Below are 25,844 nucleotides of genomic sequence, written 5' to 3'. Positions count from 1 at the left end.
AGGATCCCAGAATACTTTCCTGAAAGAATGGTGTGGTGGAATGATTTCTTTCACTCATACTGAAAAGATGATTGTGTCTGGGATAATGAATTAAATAATTTTCTAGAACCCCATAATAAAATTAAGAGTATTTGTAGTATTTTCAGTTTATAAGATCCTTAGCGGTTGTTGGGTAATGTGGATTATTATCATGGGTCTTAGTTTGGGTTAGGTGGACCTTTGCTTGAATCCCCACTTTGACTCTGCACATTAGTGGACTTGTGGCCCTTGTGGCCATTTATCCTTGCTGAAAGTTGAAGTTAAGAATAATATATACCACTAAAGGTTGTTGAAGGATTAAATGAGATATTAAACCTTATACATAAAGTATTCATAAAATATATAGTAAATTCTCAAAATGTTATTTATAATTTTTGTTTTTTTATTGGTAGGAAAGAATATGGTGATTGCTACCATGTTATATTCTCAAAAACTGATCTGGAGGTAGATTTACATAGAGCTAGTAAAATGGTTGAAGTAGGGCTAGGTGAAATATTTTAGGGCTAGTTAAGCATTCTTGATTTTTTCTTTTTGGCTCAACATGCACATTACTTGAATGCAGTAAAGACCAGTCCAACTCTTTATTGTAATGATTATTATTTAATTTGTACATATTTATGGGCTACTGTGTGATACTCAATACATGTTATATACAATATGTAATGATTAAATCATGGTAAGTAGCATTTCTATCACCTTTTCATTGCTTTGCTTTTGGAGCCATTGAGCCCTTGTCTTTTAGTTATTTGTAAAATATATAATAGGTTATCATGAGCTCTAGTCATTCCACAGTGCTACAGAACCACTAGGTCTTATTTATCAATATGATGGTATTTGGGTACTATTGTCCAACCTCTCTCTGCCTCCCCATTTCCCATCCTCTAGTAACCACTGTTTTATATCCAGATCAACTTGTGGCTATCAACATATGAGGGAAAGTATGGAATCTATGTCTTTTTGTGTCTGCCTTATTTCCCTAACCATAATCTTCTCCAATTCCACTCATTTGACTGAAATTGATAGAATTTCATTCTTATTTATGACTGATTCCATTGTGTATATACATCACATTTTCTTTATCCATTTGTCTCCTGACCTGCATGATTCCATAGCTTAGCTATTGTGAATGGTGCAGTAATAAACATAAGCATGAAAGTATTGCTCTTATATGTTGGCATCATTTCCTGTGAGTATATACACTGAAGTGGGATAGCTGGATCATATAGTAGATTTTGTTTTTTTAGAAATATTTCTTGCTGGGAATCAACGAAATAGTTGAAAGACTTCTATAACAAAAACTACAGGAGGCTAAAAGAAGAAATTAAAGAAGACTTTAGAAGATGGAAAGATCTACCTTGTTTTTGGATAGGCAGAATTAATATTGTCGAAATGACCATATTAGCAAAAGCATTATACAGATTTAATGCAATTCCAATCAAAATCCCAATGACATTACTCATAGAAATAGGAAAAGCAGTCATGTAATTCATTTGGAAAAATAAGAGACCCAGAATAGCTAAACCAATCCTTAGCAAAAAGAGTGAAGCAGGTGGCATCACTATACCAGACCTTAAACTATACTAAAGAGCAATAGTAACAAAAACAGCATGGTATTGGCACCAAAATAGACTTGTAGAGCAGTGGTACAGAATAGAGGACACAGAGACTAACCTACATAATTACAGTTATCTTATATTTAACAAAGGTGCCAGAATCATACATTGGAGAAAAGACAGCCTCTTCAACAAATGGTGCTGGGAAAACTGGAAATCCATATGCAACAAAATGAAATTAAACTCCTATCTCTCCCCATGCACAAAACTCAACGCAAAGTGGATCAAGGACTTAGGAATTAAATGAGAGACACTGTGTCTATTAGAAGAAAAAGTAGGCCCAAATCTCCATCATGTTGGATTAGGCCCCAACTTCCTTAATATGACTCCTATAGCACAAGAGTTAATATCAAGAATCAATAAATGGGATGGCATCAAAGTAAAAAGTTTCTGCTCAGCAAAAGAAACAATCAGTGAGGTAAACAGATAACCTACTAATTGGGAACAAATTCTTAACCACATGCACGTCAGATAGAGCACTAATCTCTAGAATATATAAAGAACTAAAAATCTTAACACCAAAAAAAAAAACAAAAAACAAAAAACCCACAAACAAACAAAAACAAATATCTCAATAAATGGGCCAAGGAACTGAACAGGCATTTTCAGAAGAAGATATATAATCAATCAAAAAATGTATGAAAAATTGTTCAACATCTGTAGCATTTAGAGAAATGCAAATCAAAACTACTCTAAGATTTTATCTTACTCCAGTCATACTGGCAGCTATTAAGAATACAAACAATAATAAGTGTTGGCGAGGATATGGGGAAAAAGGCACACTCATGCATTGCTGGTGGGACTGCAAATTGGTGCAGCCAATATGGAAAGCAGTATGAAGAATCCTTGCAAAATTGGGAATGGAACCAACATTTGACTCAGCTATCCCATTCCTTGGACTATACCCAAAGAACTTAAAAACAGCATACCACAGGGACACAGCCACATCAGTGTTATAGCAGCACAATTCACAATAACTAAACTGTGGAACCAACCTAGATGCCCTTCAATAGATGAATAGATAAAGAAAATGTGGTATACATACACTATTATTCATTATTAAAAGAAGATAGAATCATGGCATTTGCAGATAAACAGATGGAATTGGAGAATATAATGCTAAGTGAAATTAGCCAATCCCCAAAAACCAAATGCTGAATGATTTCTCTGATTTAAGGATGCTGATTCATAATATGCTGCAGGGGCAGGGGGAGGGATGGGAGGATTAAGTAAACTTTAGATAGGGCAAAGGGGAAAAGGGGAGGGAGGGGAAAAGAGGGAGTATAGGGGTAAGAAAGACGATGGAATACAATGGACATCACTACTCTAAGCACATGTATGAAGACACGAAGGATGTGACTCTACTTTGTGTACAACCAGAGATATGAAAAATTGTACTCTATTGACATTCTGTTCTCATATATAACAAATTAAAATAAAAAAAAATGTATGTTGCTATGCTGCCCAGGCTGACCTGGAGTTCCTTGCCTCTAGAGAACCTTCTGCTTTAACCTTTCAAGTATCTAGAACTGTAAGCACATGCTCACATGGTTTTTGACAAAACTTTATAGTGTTCTCTATAGTGGTGTTACTAATTTATGTTTCCACCAATGGTTTTTTTTTTTTTTTACTTTTAGATCCACTTTTATTTTCTTTTTTTCCTCCTCACATACAGAACTTCTCCACACACACTGCTTGCAGCTATAAAGTCACTTGATGTTGGCCAGGTACCATTTTATCCCTAAAACTTTGTTGGCATCAAAATATGACAGTTAACCAGTGTTAAATCCATAAAATATTTACATAGCACAGCACATTAAGCTTTAGACACTTGGCAATTAAACCACATAAAAAGAGGGCAAGACCCCATTCTACGTGTTCAGAATCAGGTGTTCACTGGTCCCTATCAGGCGAATGGACTGGTTCAAAGGGCAGCAGAGGCAACAGGCAGTTACTTCAGAGGACACTGAACACTATGATCTGGAAGCACGTTATGATGTCACCCCAGTGTCATGTACCACACACCTTCTCCAAGGTGGTCTCTTAATTCTAGAATGGCAGGTCCAGCTGATGCAAAATGAAGACAGACAACACAACATTTATTCTGTGGAGACATCCTACACATACTATGCACGTGCTATAATTTTGAACACAACTCGTCCCAAAAACTTGTCACGATCATTCTGGTTTTTTAGGTTGGGTGATCCATCAATTTTGCACTCAACTGTTACTTCATTCCTGGTACTATTAGATCCAAAGATGACCTGGACAGCAACTAATGGCTGCAGATATCCCACATGCAGTTTTTTCCCATAATATGGAAAATACTTTAATTCTATAACTCCAAGATTAGGATATGTTTCTACAATTGCTGTGCTTCCATCCTTTGGAACACATTCTATCCTTGGATCTCCTTCGGGTTTTAATCCAATTATTCTGTTCATTTTTACAAGAATACAAGGTTTTCCTGTGGAATAGCCAAAATCAGGATCACCTATACCATTGCAATCTTGGAGTAAGGCAAGAGGAAACTGACATGCAGTATAAACTGGACCCTTCTGTTCAAAAGGAACTCCATCAGGACAGTTTTTGAGATTACTCTGTTCTTCTCCAGAATATGATTTTAGAAACTTCTTAAGGTCTTTAACGTACCCTTCATAGGAACTTGGATCTGATACACTAAATGTATATTCCAACGCAGTCACTGGTTTTGGGAAAACCATAAGTCCTGGAGTAGGAATCTGGTCACGATATTTTGGAACCTCATCGTTCAGAGTCTGAAGCATAACCCACATTGTGAATGAGAAGAGTGCAGCCAAGAACCCATAAAAAACTAGGTAGAAGAGCAAGATCAAACCCCAGCTCTTGGCGGTGCGCCCCAGGAACTCTCCGGTGGTCGGGTTGTAGATGAAGAGCTTCCACTCGGCCAGGCTCTGGTTGAAGGACTTCTTCTCATTCTTCGTCATGGTGGGTGTGCGGACGGCGAGGGGAGCGGCGGCCGCTGGGGTGCAGGCGGCGAGGAGCGCGGAGGCGCGTCCCGGCTCTAGCGGCGCAGCCCGGCGACGGCGGCGGAGGGCGGCACAGCCGAGGACACCTCCTCCTCACCGGGAGCACTTGAGCCGACTGCGCCGCGCCGGGCCGGGCGGTCCACCAATGGTTTTTAAGAGAGTTGTTCACATCCTAGCTAGCACATTGTGTGTCTGTTCATGTGTGTGTGTGTGTGTGTATAATTGTATGTGTACTTTTTTTTTTCCTAAATAGTCATTCTAACTGGGGTGAGATATAGCTTATGGTTTTGACTTGGTTTTCCCTAAGTATTAATTATGATGATGATCATTTCTTTCTTTCTCCTTTTTTTTTTTCTTTTCTTTTTAACTCCTAGTATTAGATATTGGACCCAGGGCCTTGTGCATTTTCCACCACTGTGTTATATACCATGTTTATGAATTTCTTTTGAGAAAACTGTATTCATGGATCACTTGCCTATTTTTAAATTAGGTTATTTGCTCTTTTGTTACTGAGTTTTGTCTTTTTTTTTTTTGAGAATTTTAATATTTATTGTTTAGTTTTCGGCGGACACAACATCTTTGTATGTGGTGCTGGGGATTGAACCTGGGCCGCACGCATGCCAGGCGAGCGCACTACCGCTTGAGCCACATCCCCAGCCCTTGGTTTTCTTATATGTTCTTGATATTAATCATTTGTTAAATGCAGAGCTCCATAATTTTTTTTTTTTTTCTGTTTATGTGTCTCTTTGTTTCCTTTGCTGTGTGGAAGCTTGCTTCTTAGTTTGTTATTGTCCCACTTGTCTATTCTTTGGTTTTGTTTCCTATGCTTTGGTGATTTTTCCAAAAATTTGTGCCTATACTGATATCTTGAAATATTTCTTCTAGTAGTTTCTTAGTTTCAGTTTTTACATTTTGGTCTTTGATCTATTTTGAATTGATTTTTATAGAGCATGAGAAATAGGGGTCAACTTTCAATATTCCACATGTGATTACCCACTTTTCCCATTAGTATTTATTTAAGATGCTTTCCTTTCTCCAGTGTATGTTTTTGGTGCTTTTGTCTAGAATAAATTGGTTGTAAATGCATTGGTTATTTTTGGGCACCCTATTCTGTTCCATTGCCCTTTGTGTCTGTTTTCATGCCAGTATCATGCTGTTTTGATTACTATAGCTTTAAAGTATATTTTGAAGCCAAGTCTTATGATGTCACTACTTTTGTTCTTTCTGTCCAAGCTTGTTTTTTTAACTATTTTGGGTCTTTCGTGCTTTCATACGAATTTTAGAATTTTTTTCTAGTCATTGATATTTTGATGGGGATTGTGTTGAGTCTGTAAATTGCTTTGGGTGGTGTGGACATTGTAACAATATTAATTTTTTCATACCATGAATGTGTGAAGTATTTGTTTTTGTCACAATTTCTTTCATTAGTTTGTTCCCTGATTGTAGATGTCTTTTATTTTCTTGGTTAGATTTATTGCTTGGTATTTTATTTTTCTGTAGCTGTTGTGAATGGGATTGCTTTCATGATTTCTTTTTCAGAAATATATTATTGGTATATAAAATGTTACTGATTTTTATATGTTATTGTTTTAATTTGGTAACTGATTTTTTAAAATCAATTTTAATATTCTCTTGGTAGAAACTTGAGGTTTCTCTCTATATAGAATCATGTCATCTGTAAATAGGGATCATTTGACTTCTCCCTTCCTATATGTATTCCTTTTATTTCCTTCTTTTGTCTCATTACTTTAGTTGTGATTTCTTGTGAGAGCAGACATCTTTATCTTTTTCCCAATGTCAGAGACTTTATTCATTATAAGGTTGGCCATGGATTCTTGTGAATAGTCTTTATTATGTTGAATTGTATTCTTTGTATACCCAATATGTTCAGCCTTTTTTTTGTTGTTGTTCATGAAAGGATATTGAGTTTTAATAAGTATTTTTATGTATATATTGATACAATCATATGATTTTTGTCTTTCATTTTGTTGATATATCATATTTATTGATTCATGTGTGTTGAATCATTGAATCATACTTGCTTCTCTGGAATAAATCCTATTTAATCGTGATGAATGATGAATGATATTTTTTGTTCTTGTTAATGTTTTGGGTACCAGGGATTGATCCCAAGGGTGCTTAGTCACAAACCACTCCCCAGTCCTTTATAAAAATATTTTATCTAGAGACAGGGTCTCCCTGAGTTGCTCAGTACCTCACTAGGTTGCCATTCTCCTGCCTCCACATCCCTGCACCAGGGTATGAATGATGTTTTTGATGTTATGTTGGATTTAATTTGGTAGTAAGTTGATGAGAATTTTTACATTATGTTCTTTGGAGATGTTGGTCCATAGTTTTCTTTTTTTGTTGAGTCCTAGTTTTAGTATCTACAGTGCTGGCTTTGTAGAATGAGTTTAGAATTCCCTTGCTTTTATTTTTTGGTTTTGAACAGTTTGAGAAGAATTGGAATTAGTTCTTCTTGAAAGTTCAGTAGAATTCCACAGTGAAGCCATCTGGTCATGGACTTTGCTTTTCTGGGAGGCTTTATTCATCATCAATACTTGTTATTGGTCTGCTTAGGGTTTCTGTGTCTTCATGTTTTTATTTTTTTAAGTTACATATGTCCAGAAATTTAACCATTTCTTGTAGGTTTTCCAATTTGTTGGTGCAGTTGTTTATAATAACAGTTCCTTATGATCCTTCATATTTTTGTGGTAACAGTTGTGATGTCTGCTTTCTCATTTCTAATTTTATTATTGGGTCTTTTTTTTCCCTTGAAAAGTCTAGTTAAAGTTTTGGTCATTTTGTTTATCCTTAAATTTTTTTTTCAATTTCTTTGATCTTTTCTGTATTGCTCTATTTTTCTTCTTTAGTTCACTCATTTCTGCTTTTGTCTTTGTTATTTCTTTTATGTACTAATTTTGAGTTTGGCTTATTCTTGCTTTTCTAGGTTTTTAAGATACACTGGCAGTTTTAAAAATTTTATATCTTTCTATTTTTGCAGTGTAGGTGTTTATTACTATAATCCTTCATAGAATTGCTTTGACTATATCCCTTGTTTAAGTAAGCTGTGTTTTTGTTTTCATTTGTTTCAAGAAAGTTTTCAAATTCCCTTTTGACTATCAGTGTGTTATTTAATAGCATGTTGATTAGTATCCATGAAGATGTTTTTGTTTCTTTCTTGTTTTATTGCATTGTGGTCTGAAAAGATACCTGATATGACATGTTTTTGAGTTTTTATTTTTAATTTGTTGAGTCTGGTTTTGTGGTATAATAATAGATCATCTACTCTATGGAATGTTAAATGTGCTGATCAAAAGAGTGTGTATTTTGTAGCAGCTAGGTGAAATGTTTGCTAGGTTCGTTTGGTCTGTAGTACGGTTTAATTCTGATTTTTTTGAGGGGGATGCTAGATAATCTGTTCATTGATGAAAGGGTATTGTCAATTAGGACTATTGTTTTATTGGATCCTATTTCTCTCTATAGGTCTAAAAATGTTCATCTTATAAAATTTTTTGTATTTAGGTGCTCTGGCATTAGGGGCGTCTGTAATTGTAATCATTATATCTTCTTGACTTGAGCCCTTCATCATTATCTAGTGACCCTCCTTATTTCTTTTTATGGGTTTTGTCTTTAAGTGTATTTTGTCTAAGTATGGCTAGTTTTGCTTGTTTTTGGTTTCCATTTGCATGGAATATCTTTTCCCATCTTTTTTCTTTTGGTTCAAATGGTTCTTTACCTGAAAAGTTTTTATGGTAGCTTATCATTGGATTTTGATTTTTATCTATTCTGTATCTTTAATTCCTTCAAAGTTGTTATTGTGGTATAAAGTTTTATACTTTCACAGGACTTACACCTGACATTTAAAAAAATTCTATTTGTTTTGAATATATATATATTTTTAACCTTTCTTTCTTTCTTTTTCATGTGGTGCTGAGGATTGAACCCAGTGCCTCACACGTGCCAGGCAAGCACTTTACCACTGAGCCACAACCCCAGCCCTGTTTTGCATATCTTTTGATGTCAGTCTTCCTTTCTTGTGGTTTATCTGTGAGGTGTGGTGGTTTTTTGTGTTGATAAAGATTTTATCCCTTTGTGGTTTTTGTTTGTGAACATGCTCTTTCAGTGAGTTTTATACTTTCACATATTTTTACTCTGGTATTTAACCTTTACTTTGCTTCTGGATGTAGGACTCTTCTTGTAGGTCATCTGGTGTTGATGAATTTCTTCATTTTTTACTTGTCTTGAAAGCCTTTATCTCTCTCTTTTTTTTTTTTTTGTTTTGTTTTTGAGTGATAACTTTCTTGTGTATAGTATTCTTGGTTGACTGTTATTTTCTTTTAGAACTTAGAATATGTCACTCCACTCCTTTCTGGTTGTAAGCTTTCTTCTAAGAAATCTTTTCTTAATCTAAGGAGACCTTCTTGAGTGTGACTTGTTGCTTTTCTCTTATGGGTTTTAAAATTCTCTCTGTCTTCTTATTTTGGCAGTTTGACTATAACATAATATGTCATGGTGATGATCTTTTCTGGTTTTGACTATAGGCCTTCAGTACCTGAATATCTACATTGAGGAAATTCTTGGCTATGATTTTATTAAAGAGGTTTTATCTGATTTTTCTTTCAAGTATTATCAAAATTCAAATATTTATTCATTTAATGATGCCTCAAAAGTCTTGAAGGTGTCTTCTTTCTGTCTTTCAAGTTTAGATATTCTTTCTTCTGTTGGATCGTGTCTGGTATTCAAGCTTTCAACAGTATTTTTTATTTGATATTATTATGGTCTTCATTTCCAAGATTTCCTTTTGATTCTTTTTCAACATTCCTCTTTGCTGAATTTCTCATTTATATTATGAACTGTCTTTCTGATTTCATTCAACTTTATGTATTTTCTTAAAACTTCAGTTTCCTTATAATATTTTTTTATTTATACATATTAATTGTACAGAATGGTGTGTTTCATTATGATCTATTCTACATGCATATAAAATTATTTGATCAATGTCACTGACCAGTAACTTTCCTTACTCTTCTCTCTTTCCTTCCACAAATCCTCTTCCTCTATCCTAATGGTCTCCCTTCTATTTTCATGACATTCTTATTTTTCTGAGTTTGGCTTATTTTGTGTAACACGATGCCCTCCAATTCCACCCATTTTCTTGCAAGTGACATGATTTTGTTCTTTGTGGCTGAATAAAACGTGTGTGTGTGTGTGTTTGTGTGTGTGTGTGTATAAGGTCACATTTTCTTTATTCATTCATGTGTCAATGGACATGTAGACTGATTTTCTTATCTAGCTATTATGAATTGGGCAGTGATAAACATGGGTATGTATGTATTTTTAAAATATGCTGACTTCTTTTTGGATAAATATCACTGAAGGGTATAGCTAGATCATATGTTTGTTCTGTTTTTAGTTTTTTGAGGAACCTCTATACAGATTTCCATAGTGAGTGCTTTAATTTACAGTTCTTCCAGTAGCGTATAGAGTTCCTTTTGCCCCGCATCTTTGCCGTATTTTATTTTTATTTGTATTCTCCTCTGACTGGAGTGAGATGGAATCTCAGTGTAGTTTTTGTCCCATTCTCTAGGTTGTCTCTTCACTCTGTTAAATTATTTCCTTAGCTGTGCAGTGTTTTCTCATTTGATGCCACCACATTTGATTCTTGCTATTATTTCCTGAGCTATAGGATTCTTGTTCAGGAAGTTGTTTCCTGTTATAATATGTTGAAGTGTTTCCCCTACTTTTTCACCTAATAGTTACAAAGTTTTTGGTGTTATACTTTGGTCTTTTCTCCATTTAGTATTGACTTTTGTACAGTGTGAGAATTAGGGATCACTCTCTTCTATGTAGAGATGTCCATATTTCCCAGCATCTTTTTTTTTTTTTTTAAAGGTGCTCCATTATATGTTTTTGGTATTTTAGTCAAGAATCAGATGATTGGAGGTTTATCTCTGTGTCTTGTTCTTTCCCATTGGACTGTGTGTGTGTGTGTTTTATGTAAGTACTGTGCTTTTCTTGTTACTGTGACTCTGTAGTAGAATTTGAAATTGGGTATTGTGATGCCTCTAGCATAGTTTTTTTTGCTCAGGGTAGTTTGATTATTTTGGGCCTTTTGTTTTTTCATATGAATTTTAGGAGTGTTTATTCTAGTTCTGTGAAGAATATCTTTGGTATTTTGCTGGAGATTACTTTGAACTAGTAGATCACTTTTGGTAATATGGCCATTTAATAATAATCTGCCTATCCATGAACATATAAATTTCTTCCATTTTTTGTTGTTTTCTTTTTTTAAATTGTTTCTTTTAGTTTTTGATGGACTTTTATTTTATTTACTTATTTTTCTATGTTGATACGTCTTTATTTTATTAACTTATTGTTATGTGGTGCTGAGAATTATTGTTGTTGGACCTTTATTTTATTTACTTATTTTAATGTGGTGCTGAGAATCGAACCTAGTGCCTCACACATGCTAGGCAAGTGCTCTACCACTGAGCTACAACTCCAACCCCCGATGTCTTCATTTTATTCAGTGTTCTGTGATTCATTGAAGAGGTCTTTCTTTTCTCTTTTTTTTAGGTCTATTTCTAGGTATTTTTTGCTCTTTGAAGCTGTAGTGAATGGAATTGTCCTGATTTTTTTCTCAGTCGATTCATATTGATGTATAGAAAAGCTATTGATATTTGTATGTTGATTGTGTCCTGTTACAGTGTCAACTTTTTCTTTCTTTTTTAAAAAATCAACTCTGGAAATCTTCTTGTGGAAGCTTTAGTGTCTTCTAAGTATAGGATTATATCATTTACAATCTGTAAAATTTAACTTTTTATTTACCTGTTTGTATCCCTCTTGCTTCTTTCTCTTGCCTAACTGCTCTGGCTCACATTTCAAGCACTAATTGATTAGGAGTAGGGAGATGGACATCCTTTTCTTGTTCCTGATTTTAGAGGACATGCTTTCAGGTTTTTCCTCTAAGTTTGATGTTGGCTTTGTCTTATATAACCTTTAGTATGTTGAGGTAAGTTTTTTTCTATCCTTTTATTCCTTCATGAAGGTGTGTGGAATTTTGGCAAAGTCCTTTTTTTTTTTTTTTTTTGCATGTATTGAGATGATCATGTGATTTTTGTCCTTCTTTCTGTGTGTGTGTTATATTACATTTATTGATTTTCACATGATAAACCATCTTAGCATCCCTGGAATGAAGCCAACTTGATCATGTTGTATGATCTTTTTAATGTGTTGTTGAATTCAGTTTTTTAGTATTTTATTAAGGAATTTTACATCAATATTCATCAAAGATATTGGTTTGTAGTTTTCTTTCCTTGATGTGTCCTTATCTGGTTTTGCTGTCAAGGAGATTCTGACTTTGTAGAATGAGTTTGGAATCATTCCATTTCTTTGTATTTCATGAAATAAATTGTGGAGTATTAGTATTAGTTCTTTAAATATCTGGTAATATTAGACTAAGAAATTGCCTGTTATTGAGCTTATCTTTTTTGGTAGACTTTTTATAACTGCTTCAATCGCATTGCCTGTTATTGGTCTGTTTAATGTTCAATTTTGGTAGGTTGTATGTGTTGTAGAAATTTATTAATTTCTTGTAGACTTTCTAATTTATTGGAATACATGTGTTCAAAATGATCTCTAAATGAATCTCTAGATTTCATTGTGTCTTTTCAAAAATCTCCATTTTCATTTCTGCCTATATTAGTTTGCAGCTTTCTCTAGTAAAATTAGTTTACCTAAGGATTTATCAATCTTGTTGATCTTTTCAAAGGACCAGTTCTTTGTTTTATTCATTCTTTATGTTTTTCTTTTAGTCTCTATTTTGTTATTGTTAGCTCTAATATTTATTGTTTATTTTCTTCTACTAGATTAGATATTGCTTTTTGTATTTCTAAGACCTGGTAATGCATAATTAGATTATTTATTTGATGGAATTAAAGATTGTTAAAATAAAATGAAAATAGAAACACCACATATAAGAATCTGAGAATACATCACAAGCAGTTCTATGATTCCCCCCCCCCCCCCCCAACTGGGTGTACCAGAGATTGAACTCAGGGGCACCTGACCACAACCCCAGCCCTATTTTGTATTTTATTCAGAGACGGGCTCTCACTGAGTTGCTTAATGTCTTGCTTTTGCTAAGGCTGGCTTTGAACTTCTACCTCAGACTCTGAGCTACTGGTATTACAGGTGTGTAGCACTACAGCTAGCTATAATATTTTTATGTACCATATCAGTTTTAGACTCGGGTCTAAAATTTCCCTCTTAAAACTGTGATGTATTCTCAGATTCTGATATGTTTTGTTTCTATTTTATTTTAACAATTTTTAATTCCCTCAGTTTCTGCAAAGACCCACTCATTCAAAAATGAGTTGTTTAATTTCTATATATTTGTGTATTTTCTGTAGTTTGTTTTGATATTTATTTCTAGACTTGTTAGGGGTTCAAAAGATATAAAAGGTTATTTCAACTGTATTTGCTGAGACATGCTTTGTAGTCTAATATATGACCAATTTTGGAGAAAATTCAACGACTGGCTTAAAAGTCTATTCAGCTGTTGTTGGATGATTTATTTTGTAGATGCTTATTAAGTCCATTTGATCTATAATATAGTTTAAATATGTTATATCTGTTGATTTTTGTCTAATGACATTAGATAATGTTGGTTTTTATCCAAGTGACATAAACATTTGGGGCAGAAATATTTACAACCTTTTTATTTCTTGTTGAATTGCTCCCTTTACCAATATGTAGTGATATTCTTTGTTTCTTCTAATTTTGTTTTGAAGTTTGTTGGGTATGAGAGTAACTACTCCTGCTTACTTTTTGATTCCATTTGTATGAAATATTATTTTCCATCCTTTTACTTTCAGTCTGTAAAAATCTTTGCCTGTGCAGTGTGTTTCTTGGAGATAACATACAGTTGGGTCTTGTTTTTTAATCCAGTTTTCCATCCTATGCATTTTAATTGGAGAATTAAGACAATTTACATTCAATATTATAGAGATATGTATGTTATTTTCTGTCACATTAAAATTTTTGTAATGTTTGAATAAATTCTGACTCTTACTGGCTTATCTTCTTCTGGTGACATTTATTCTTTTGCGAATTTTCTTGGTTATTTTTATTTTCTTCTGTGGATTTTTTCTAGCCTCTTCTTCAATGCTGGCTTTGTAGTCATGGATTCTTATGTTTATGCCTATATTGGAAGGCTTTTATTTCTGATTTGATTCTGAAGGATAGCTTTGATGGATATAGTGGTCTTGGTTTGCAGGTTTTTTTTTTTTTTTTTTTTTTAAGGGCTTTAAATTCATCATACTGTGCACTCTTGAGAAATCTGGAATGCTGATAGGTTTGTCTTTATAAGTGACATGGTGCTTCCCTTTTGCCACTTTTAAGATTCTTTTTTCCTGATTATTTCACATTTTAACCATGATATATTATATAGAGGTTCTTTTCTGATCCTGTCTATTTGGAATTTTAAATGCCTCCAGTACTTGTGACATTTCTGAAATTCATTGTGTTTATTTAACTAAATAAGTTTTCAGTGCTATTAGTCTTTATCTCCCCTCCTTCCTCAAGAGCTATGAATCTTGACTTTGGCTTCTTAACATTGTGCCAGAGGTCTTGTATAATCTGGTTCTTATTTTTTTCCTTTGGTACTGATTGAATATTCTTATGTATCCATCTTCTCCTCAAGCCCTGATATTCTTTCTTGTGCTGAATCTAGTCTGTTGTTGAGATTCTTCACTGAATTTTTAATTTGATTGTTGAGGTTTTTTATTTCCAAGATTTCTGTTTGATTATTTTTCATAATCTCTGCTGAAATGCTGTTTTATATCTCATATTTTCTCCCTTAATTAATTTCTTAGTTCTTCTTTTAATTCTTTGATCATTTGAACAATCAACTTTTTGAATTCTTTGTCTGGCATTCATCTACTTCAGTGTTTATGGTTCCGTTGTTGGTGAGTTATGAACTTTTGGCAGTGTCTTGTTGACCTGTTTCCAGTGATTCTTTTTTTTTTTTTTTGTATGTGTGTGTTTGCATATATATCGTGATGGCTTTCTCTTTCCTGGTTTTTAGTGAGCAGTTACCTGTTTACACTGTGCTCTGGGCTCAGGGTATAATGCATCAAAGCAACCAGTCGATATAATCGAAGTGCAGCCACTAGCACTTTGAGAGAAGAGACTGAATTACCAGTAACAGCAGAAATGTAAGACCAAACCGTATACTAACATGTAATGAACAATTTATTAATAATGATCTCTATAACCACTAACAAATGAGAAAAGGGGGTGGGAAATAATATGGAACAGATTGAAAAATTGAGCATTAATGATAGTGTGCTTAAAACTTTGTTATGTATGAAGAAAGGAGGTAAATTGTGGAGGAGGGAAGAGAGAAGAAAAAATTGTGGAAAGAAGAATGAAAGAATGAAAGGGAATAGAGATGTGAATGAAGAAGGGATGTATCAAGAAATATATTTGCAAACATACATAAATTTAGAAAGAAATATAAAAAAATAAATGAGAGAAAAATACAAAATAACTTACAAATAAAGTTAATGGAATAATAAACATGCAGACATGAAAATTTATCCTTATTAAGATTCAAAAAAGTGTGGATGAGGAAAGAGACAGGAGAAGAAATGTGGAGAGGAAGAAAGAGAAAAAGGAAGAGAATGAAAGAATGAAAGGGAATAGAGATGTGAATGAAGAAGGGATGTATCAAGAAATATATTTGCAAACATACATAAATTTAGAAAGAAATATAAAAAATAAATGAGAGAAAAATACATAATAACTTACAAATAAAGTTAATGGAATAATAAACATGCAGACATGAAAATTTATCCTTATTAAGATTCAAAAAAGTGTGGATGAGGAAAGAGACAGGAGAAGAAACGTGGAGAGGAAGAAAGAGAAAAAGGAAGAGAATAAAAATAAGAAAGAAGAAAAGAGATCTCAAGAAAAAAAATACCATCATTTGAAAAAACACAAAATGAGGTAGAATAATGAAAAACAAATAATGAGGAAAGACACAGAAGAATAACTTCCAAAAGCAAATACAGGGGCTGGGATTGTAGCTCAGTGGCAGAGCGCTTGCCTTGCATGTGTGAGGCCCTGGATTCGATCCTCAGCACTACATAAAAATAAATAAATAAATAAAATAAAGGTATTGTGTTAATCTACAACTAAAATCAACAGCAACAACAACAACAACAAAAAACAAAAACAAATACAATGCCAATTATGAAAAAGTTAAGATTTCTCTTTTTTGGGTTTTAAAATGGAGGCTCTTCTTTATAGATCTTGAATTTTAGATTTCACCACCTTTGGGGAATTGGCACCCTTCTCTCTTCCCTCTCCCTGCTGGGTTAAGCTCTGGTAGACCTCTAGCTCTGGCAGCCCCAGTGGCATTGGGGACCTAGAGCATATGCCCTTATACCTTAGGTGCAGGCCCATGAGTAACGGTTAGCCCCAGCTGGGGTGACAGTGGGTACATTCAAAATTTGTTGTCAGAATCAGTGGTGGAGATGGGAGCTGGAGGCTGGAGCACATGCACTCAGTTACAGCAGTGGTGTGACAAGCCCACCTGTTCTTCTCTATAGTTAATGGAAGTTCCCACAGCTAGAGACTGGATTTTTTTTCAGAAAGCAGTTGTGGTCTGCTTTAACACATGCACAGTTGGGCAATATAGACTCATTATGCCATATTTTTGAAATATGGTATGGACAAATTTCAGGTTCTTTGTGTCATCAATGACCTGTTCATCTTATATGAAGTATGTGTTCATTGGAGACTCGGTGTATGGTTTAAGCAATGTTGGTACCTAAGATCAGCTTACTGTAAAATCTACTCTTCCGTAACTAAATGCGTTAATCTACTGAATGTTATAATTTGGTATAAACCAGTTAATCATTGGAAAATGCTTGTTAAGAGTGTTGAATTTTAGCCAGATATGGTGGTGCCCATCTATAATCCCAGCCCCTCAGGGGAAGCTGAGGTAGGACGATTACAAGTTCAAAGCTAGTCTGGACAATAACAGTAAGACTCCATATTAAAATAAAACCAGAAACAACTACTGATTTTAATGTTGGTTGATGTTAATCTATTCTTTCTGTGAGTGTTTAGATAGCAATGAAACAATGAGGTTGTCCTATTTGTGCCGGGAAAACTGTGTCATTACTCAATATGCTGAACTTACTTTCTCTTCTTTATAGGCATGGAAGGGGTGATCATTCATCAATTATTAAATGATTAATGTAGAAGTAAGAGGATAAAGGTCAAAATATATATTACTGGCTTGAGACTTTCTGTGGTCTCACAGACTTGATTTTTTTCATTTTTCTGGGAATGGTATTGAGGTGAAAGCACTATTGATATTAGGAGCTGGGAATCTCTATATCAGTGAGCAATGATATAATAGTCTTTCCTAATGCACATCTGATCCTACTATAGGATATCAGTTTGAAAGACTAAGGCTAATGTTCTCTAATAATAACTCATCAGGAAATGATCCGACATATATTTTAATACATGGAGAAACGATTGGGTCTTTAACATGTGATGATGCAGTTGTTGATCATTTCTGTTGTTTGTTATGTGTTTTCTGTGAAGGAGCTTAAAGGAGCTTACATTCTAGCAGGGAGAGACAGGTGGTGAACAAATACAACAGCATCTCATCTCATGATAAGTGCAGTGGGGAATTGTGCAGTAAGAGGGCATCCATGGGTCCTGGGGATGGGGTCTGTGGTTTGCTGTTACACAGGGTGGTCAGCTGTTGTTGCTTTTAGCAGCATTTCAAACCCCCTTCATTCCCTTGAACACTTACCTCTGATTCTTCAAGATGAGTTAGGAAAAAGCTGAAAATAAAGTTATGGAATGAGTGACCTTGGATTTTGCGTCCCAAATTAATTGAGCAGATTTGTGCCAGCTTTATTTTTGTCTTATAGAGTACAAGTACAGAACTTTGTGGTAACTCCTTTTCATGTGATTCAAAGCCCTTTTTATTTATATTTGATTTTGAAAGCTGTAATTTCTAGAAAACAGACTTTTTGATAGGTACCTGGGTATTGTATGTGTTTTCCTTCTCTTTTATTTTGTTTTTCTGTCTGCAATTCATTTGCCTCTTTTATTTTAAAGCTGATAGAAGCTTTATTTTATTGCATTAAACCTTATAAGGTTTAGCAGTTTTCATTTGGCTCATTTGGCTGTAAGGCAATGATTCCTAAGCTGCACATTAGGAATTTTTCCAAGAATTCTGAAGCTCAGACCACATCCCAGAATGATTAAATCAAAATCTTTGGGGGTGGGCCACTGGCTTTAGTAATTTTTGCTGTTCTCATCAGTGATACTGATGTGTAGACAAATTTTGAACTATTGGTGTAGGGTTTACCTTGTGCCATGGAATAGGAAAAAAAGTCATTGTCATTGTCTTCATTTAACACCAGCTCCAAGTAGTCAGAAATAAAGTATTTTTGTTCGAAAGACATCACATGGTGATCTTCACATTTATGTTGAAATATTATTGTTTTGAAGATGCTTTGTTACCACCCTCTGTTGCAGTTTCAGGATAGAGCTCATGAGTACATACATGACTTTTATAGCCTGATTATTTGATCAAATAAGTTTAGTTTCATAGTCAAATTAGATGATTCTTTAGGTTTGGACTGACTTGGTACTTTTCGGAGATGTCTTCTTAATGATATTTCTCATGCATCTTTGCTGTGGGTCTTTATTTTACTGATTGCAGGGCTTTAGTGAATTGGAACTGGGGCATGCATTTATTAACTGACAAGTGGTGGCTATGTGCAGGGTGGCAACATGGAAACAGTGGATTTAAATGCAAGAAGTTCACGATTGTAGTCCTAATTCAACTACTCATGGAGTGCTGTGCAGCTTGGACAAATATATCACTTTTTCTGTTTTTTTAATATTGTATCTATGGAGAGGAGATACAAATATTATGTCTACATTATTGGATGGTTATGAGAATGAAAATTTTATGGGAAGAATGTTTTGTAAGATACAAAGCAATATTCAAATTTATAATGGTGGTCAATATTATGGTCATGATAACCACTACTCAGTGTTAGGCGAGAAGAAAAGACAAGAGTCTTGGACTTGTTTATGTTGAGCAGTGTTTCTATTCTGGTGTTGCCTTCAGTAATGTACATATGTTGTTTAGTCAGATAAACCACATGTGTGTTCATACACATAAGTCTATAGAGTCTGTAGGAGCGATTATTTAGGTCAAGAACAATGCCCAAGTCATTTGCTGTCATCCATCATATTTCTTTTTTTAGCCTGACATACAGATTTACTGAAGCAGGTTTTCAATTGGTCAGTCTGTGGCCAGATAGGAACTAGATATTTGTGTAAATTACAGCAGTGACAACTCTTGTTGATAGGAGACAGTTCTGTCTCAACTTGATGATGGTCTGAGAATGCTGATCAGTAGCTTTCACTTAGCTTGACACGATAGGAGAAGCTTATTAAAGAAGTCTATTTTCTCTGACATTCGTTCCAATACTAATTACTTGTGGTTGTCTCACTCTTAAAATGAAAGAAGCAATATTCCTTTCACATTTTGTGGGAGTTTAAGAGTTCAAGTTAGTAAAGAGTGTGTAAGTGTTGAGCATTTCTAAGGATTTGGGGCTCTTTCGGAGTACGAGTGAAATTGTCTTGATTTATGTGTGACCTTGAAGTGATTCTCAGTGACCTCCTTTGCCAACTGTTAAGGAGAGTCCTATTCTGTAATCTTTCATGTCCCCAAATAACAAATAAGACGATAGGTTAAGTGACTTTTGGGACATTTGTTAAAAGACAATGTCCTTATATTTTGAGGAGAAACCTAGGTTTTAATGCTCTCTTTATAGTGCACTGATGGAAACTGGGAATTGCAGGGTCCATGAGATTTGGAATAAGGAAGGATTTTTTTCCCCAGAAGCTTTTCTATAAGTAATTTACAATTCTTGTCTTTCTTATAAGGTGTTAGGTATAGTTAATTTCATCAGGAAAGTAATGTGGACAGATCTGTTATAAGGCTTTTTTGAATAAATAACCTTCTTAATTTGGCTTTATGCCTCTAAAACCCCTAAATGTGAGTGTAACTTTGGATTTGGACTTCTACTTGGATACTTTTATGTTGAGGAAAAAATTGGCTTTAATTATTTTGTGTTTTGAAATGTAAATACATACACACACATATACACATATTCCAGTGTTCACACACACACACACACACACACACACACAAAGTACATACTAGGATATTTATGAAAGATCTACAGAAGTTACAAAAAATCACAGTGACTTCAGTCTAGGGAATTTTAAGTCATTTGTGATATAGTCCACAAATACTAAAAATCATATGAGATCTAGTGATAAAGCTAATGTTCCTAGTGTGTTGCCAAATGATAAAAAGCATTTTTAAAAATAGTAATTTTTGTAAAACTTGGATGGCAAAATGGTTGGAAGGAATCAGATTAAAAAATATATTATTGCCTACGATGAGTAAGATTATGGGTGATCTTTTCCTTAGTGAGTTTCTGTCTTTCAAGTTGGTTGATGTAAAGAGCAGACTCTGAATTACTTCATGATGAATAGAGCAGTAGTTTTTAGGTTGTGCCTAACCCTGAATTAAATTTGCTATGTATCATTCCTGTTGAGTACAGGTGCCAAGATAGAATGATGCTATACCTTGTTTATGCAAATAAACCACCGCCATTGCCCAGCACTACCATAAGACATAAATTGATATGTAACATATTTGTGTCAACTTATCAAACTAAATCAGGAGCATCTGACACATGGGCATCCCAAATCATATCAGAAACACCAGACGCAGGGGTGTATCGCCCTCACCAAATGTCACCCCCTCACCTAAGACTCATCCAAGGAGGAGCCTCCCAAGATGGGACACAGTGGCACTAGTTTCTTGCATGAGCCTCTGATTCCCTGTCCTTGGGCTTCAGTTCAGCATGGTTTCTTCTGCTAATGATGACAGTGCAAGGGCACTACAAGCTGACACCTCAAGCTGACACTCTAAGTTGACATTCTGAAAGTGCCATCCCTCTGAACCCTACCTTGACAACTCTGTGGAACTGGTTCTTTAAAACCCTTATCTGACCACCTCCAGGGACTCTTTGCATTTCTATTGCTCTCTGCCTTTGCAGAACATCCTGTCACTTTGTGGCCACCTCAATTCTTTCTTAGTCTTTTTTAACCTCTGTTTATAAGTGTATATATATCACCTATTACTTGAGTGTTATAGATATTAGGAATTAAAATTGGAGTGGAATTAAAGAACTTATGTTTGCTTAACCTAAAATTGGAGTAGCTTACGAATTTATTGTTAAATTCTGATATTGTGGAAAGATATAAATATATTCAGTCTATATTAATGCAAATCTTACTCACTGCAATTGAGCATATGTTAACTTTGAAATTTAGAATAAAAATAAAGTTTAAGGAAAAAAAAGTGCCTTTCTGGACCTCCCCCCTCCCTTTTTTTTTTTTTTTTTTTTTTAAATCCATAAAATTGTGTGGAAGTCCAGTTTCATCAAGCTTTAAACTCTCAAATAGAAAGTTCTAACCAGGCACAATAGTAATCCCAGGTACTTGGGAGGCTGAGGCACTAGCATCCCAAATTTGAGGCTAGCCTGGAGAATTTAGGAAAACCCTGTCTCAAAATAAAATAAAAAAGGCTGGGGCTATAGTGTGCCCCTGGTTTCAGTCTCTGGTAGTGTAAATACTAAACAAAACAAAAGAAAACACAGCCATACAACAAAAAACCTTTCATTTTGTTATCTTTGAATCCTGTTGGGTTTATCTCTGTTCAGTAAAGAACTGAAGAACAGGACACAGATAACAAGCAAGCAGCAGGGTTATTGCAAAAGCCACAGAAGATAGACTTCTCCCAAGAGAAGGGGACCTGGAACCAGAAGTCTGGTGGGGGAATTTTGGCTTGTTTTTTTAATGATCTCTGGAATTTCCTCCTTTCTTCATCTCCTCCTCTGACTATGCTCTCATTGATTGGTGTCCCCTGTGTCCACGTGTCTATTTTAGGCTTTCTATTGGATCCCCCTCTTAGGAGTTTGAGAATAGAAATGTTTGTCTGATTGGGTTGCCAACTTGTGTCCATGAGAACTTTTATCAAGCAGAATGTTGACTTCGTTAGAAGACCCTCTCCATGCTCCTTTGTTCTGTCCCTGACCTCACTCATTGTGCCCTGGCTACTTAAGCCCCTCTACCTCTCCTTCAATTTCATCTCCAGATACTGTCATTCTGTGAAGCCTGGTTGATGGAATATCATAGAAGACCCAGCTGCCCCTACTTCAGTAACAAAAATGATAAGATATTCACCTTAATAAAAAAATAGGAATTATTTATGATGGAATACCTATGTTCAGTAGAAGAATTTAAAAAGCCAAAGTTGGGCGAGAGTAGTCCAAGGTAAGCTTAAAAATAGCTTAATAAAATGGAATGCTTTTAAAACAAGTCAGTTTTGATGGCAGTAGTAGGGTGAGACCTTTCATGAAACTATAAGTCCCATTTAATTTCTTTTGAGTTTTGTTTTCTAAGATAGATTCTAAGGTACTTTAATGAAGAAATCCACAGGTAAAAGGTCTTTTCTTTGACAACACTTTATTTTACAGCCCCCCTCTTCATTCACTTATCAATAACTTCATCTCATTTGCTTATCCTGTAAATTCCATTATCTCCCAGGCAGTCCATTGCATTAAGCTGTTAGTACCTAATATTGCCTCATTTACATTGACACATGCTTGACCTCAGCCCTTCTCCTCTCTTTGTTAATGCACCAACAAGCACTGATCTCTCTCTGGAGCATTATCATTTGGCTGTTAGCTGAACTAATAACAACCCTTCATTTGAGCTGATGAAGGTTTATTAAATAAAAACATGCAATAACCCTGGCAGTAATGAAGGGAGAATGGAGGTAGACTGCATCCTGTTTTTAATGTTGAGAGCATTGCTGAGTCTGCATTATAGGAATTGGTTTCCTGAGGGAGCTGGGGTACCTGACCGGTGTGATCAATATTGTGTTATCAGACTGATTTAAAAATGGGCATTTTTGATTGCCTGATTTGATCACTGTTGATTAGCATATGGGCTGAGGAGTTGGGGGGAAAAGGTGTTCTTGCTCCAGGCTCTTGTCCTTGCTCTGTGATGCAGCTATCTTGGGAAGTCTGTCTTCAGTACCAGACTGTCAATAGCCTGAGGCCTTCAGACAGTGGCAAAGCTGAGCTACAGGGAGCCAAAAACATCATCTGTCTGTCTTCTCTAGTGAAGCTAGGATCAAACATTGTTTTCCCTTTAAGTTCTCCAGCATTCCCCCAAAACTTTGCCATAGCCGTGACCCTTGAATGATTTCTCTTAATTCTCCCCAGCAAGTCTCGTACTCCCCCCACCCCGCCATTTTTGCTTGAAGATCAGTCCATTTCCTGTGCTAGCTGGTGTCATACTATAAACAGAAGTGAAGTAGATGCTAATTGAGTTTATATTTAACAGTTGGGTTTTTTGTGAACATAGGTTCATTTGCTTTGCACTTTTATGTCATATACACATAATATGGTATTATGTTCTATTAGTAAAATTGTTCCTAATTTTTCTGGATCAGTTACACATACAGGATTCTATGAAGGTCAGAATTTTCTACAAGTGTGTTGTAAAGTTCCAGAGATACCAAAGCTTTTAGACTTTCTCCTAAAATTGATAGGTTTGTCAAGCTAAAATAACAGCAGAGTGGCTGTACTAAGAAATGAATTTATTTAGGAACAAAAGGGATTATATTCCAGGATATACATGCTGTGATGAATCATAGGCACATCCAAGGAGGCAAAGGAAGAAAGAGGGTTTAAAGTAAAATGAAGAAGTTTACATAAATTGTTTTGTAGAAAAGGACTTTGGTCCAAGTTTAAACAAACAGGGCTGGGCACGTGTCCTGGCAGAAACATTCTTAGTTTAAAGTTGGGGTGGCCTATGTGCAAGGTTGTGGTTTCATAGAGTCAGGTGCTAGTTTATAATCTTGGGGATGTGCCCCTCCTTATGGCATCCTGATTGCATTCTATTAGGGTCTGGCATAAGTAACTTTATTTTGATTTTGACAAGTTTCACAAGTTGAACCATATGAAAGCCAATATTTGATCATTTTGACCTGTAAAAACACATTTTGTTCAAGTTAATACAGGTAAGATGCCATATTGGTTTTTTGTTTTTCTCAAATAGCATTCAGTATGTTCTACCAGTTCCTATCTTGATAAAGGTCAAAATTTCTGCAAATAAGGTGTGGCAAAGTAGTAGTGCTTGATGAGAAGGATTGGGGGGGGGGGGCTCTTGTTTCTTGTATAGTAAAGGTCTTCCCTCTTGCTTAGAGGTGAGTTGGAATCACTCTGCATTCACAGGGAGTCTTGTAGGCTTCTTTTAGTCTCTGAAAGTTCCTGAGCTTTAAGGTAAACATTTGGAAGTCAAGGCCACCCAGGGAGCCCGGCCTGAAGTCACTGAGAGTTACCTTCTAGTAACTCACAGGTAGGGTACCAACAGTGATTACGTTGATACCAAATCAATCTGTCTTTCCAAGGCAGTTTTTCTGTTTTTCATAGCCAAAGATTTTTTAGAATTCTTATTTAGTTGAGATTGTTCAAAGATTTGTTTAACTTGTGTCTTATTTTATACCTGTAGGAAGGGATAAGTTATCAATTCTCTGTAGTAGCCTACTTTATCTTTATTTATTTTTTATACCTTTATTTTATTTGTTTATTTATTTTTTTATGTGGTGCCAGGGATTGAACCCAGTGCCTCATGCATGCTAGGCAAGTACTCTGTCACTGAGCCACAACCCCAGCCCTATTATATGAATAAGTTGGGTAGTAATCACATTTTCAGAATAGTTACTTTGTCTCACTTGAAAAATGCCTCCCTAAGGGAGATTTACTCTTGAAAAGTGACCTATGGAAAAGTGTCACAACACTTTGGAACTATGTAATTATCAAATTCCTGAAAGAAATATTTATTTTGGAGTCAACAATAGCAATGCATTTGCTTTCTTGGGTTATATAGTTGCCAAAATAAGCAACTTCTGTAGCTAGCAGTTATCAGATTAGTTTTTTTTTAATTTATTTTTGATATGGTGGATTGAACTGGTACTCGACCACTTAGCCACATCCCCAGCTCTATTTTGTATTTTATTTAGAGACAAGTTCTCATTGAATTGCATAGCACCTTGCTTTTGCTGAGGCTGGCTTGGAATTTGTCCTCCTGCCTCAGCCTTAGGAGCTGTGGGGATTACAAGCATGTGCCACTGAGCCCGGCTCAGATTAGAGTTTGTTCACTTATAATTTCCATATTTTTAGATTGAATTTAGGTATTTTTAAAAAACCAGTTACTATATCATTTACCTTTGTGTATCTTACCTTTCCCAAATTAAAAAATGAAAAGTTCAGTAGTTTCTTTTATAGGATTTATTCAGTGAAGGAGCTACTAGCATGGCAAACTTCAGTGTTCCTCTAAAACGTATAGACTACAGAATTAGGTATTTCTAACTAGAAGTTTGAGTCAGATTAGCTGAAGACAAGCACTTAACTATGAAATAGTTAATTTCCTGTACTTTATACTGAAATAAGATTGAAAAATCGAATTTGGGATAGAATTTGTGCATTTGGTGGTTTTTAATCACAAATATTTTTCTTTGTTATAGACCGGTATCTCAATTTAAGACAAAAAAATTCTTGATTAAGTATATTTTAACTGTGTACTTGACCTATTTTTTGTGTTACAGAAACATTTTTTGAAATTTGTTTTCTTACATGGATAGGTTTCTAGTACTACAACATGCTGTCCTGTTCAATATTGTGTGTTAAAGTATTTTGGGAATGTATATTTATCTTCATAATCCTAAAAGAAATATTTATTTTCAATTCTAAATCAGATTTCTGTTACCTTTATGAACAGTTTCCAACTGTGTTGACTAAAACACTGATATTCTGTTAGATGGTAGTAAGTATTCTGTGGAAGAATTCCCTGGTAGTAATATCTTTTTTCTTACAAAGTTTATTTAAAAAAATGTGTAAGAAAAATTCCAAATATATTTAGGTGATTCTTCTCATGATATAGAAATCTAACTTGAAGAAATGGCGTGGCGTACTGGAGAAGT

General features: G+C 34.9%; 1 protein-coding gene and 1 pseudogene across 1 annotated transcript in view; one reads left to right on the top strand and one right to left on the bottom strand.

Moving 5' to 3' along the window:
* Positions 1-25,844, top strand: part of Exoc4 (exocyst complex component 4) — a 787,478-nt gene that overhangs the window by 42,207 nt on the left and 719,427 nt on the right. The gene's annotated exons all lie outside the window — the stretch shown is intronic.
* LOC143402949 (sodium/potassium-transporting ATPase subunit beta-3 pseudogene) lies at positions 3,267-4,759 on the bottom strand (annotated as a pseudogene).

This window comes from Callospermophilus lateralis, chromosome 1, assembly GCF_048772815.1.
Source record: "Callospermophilus lateralis isolate mCalLat2 chromosome 1, mCalLat2.hap1, whole genome shotgun sequence".
NCBI classification, from domain to species: domain Eukaryota; kingdom Metazoa; phylum Chordata; class Mammalia; order Rodentia; family Sciuridae; genus Callospermophilus; species Callospermophilus lateralis.
Note: the sequence above shows the minus strand (reverse complement) of the source record. Positions and strands in the feature narration are given on the sequence as shown.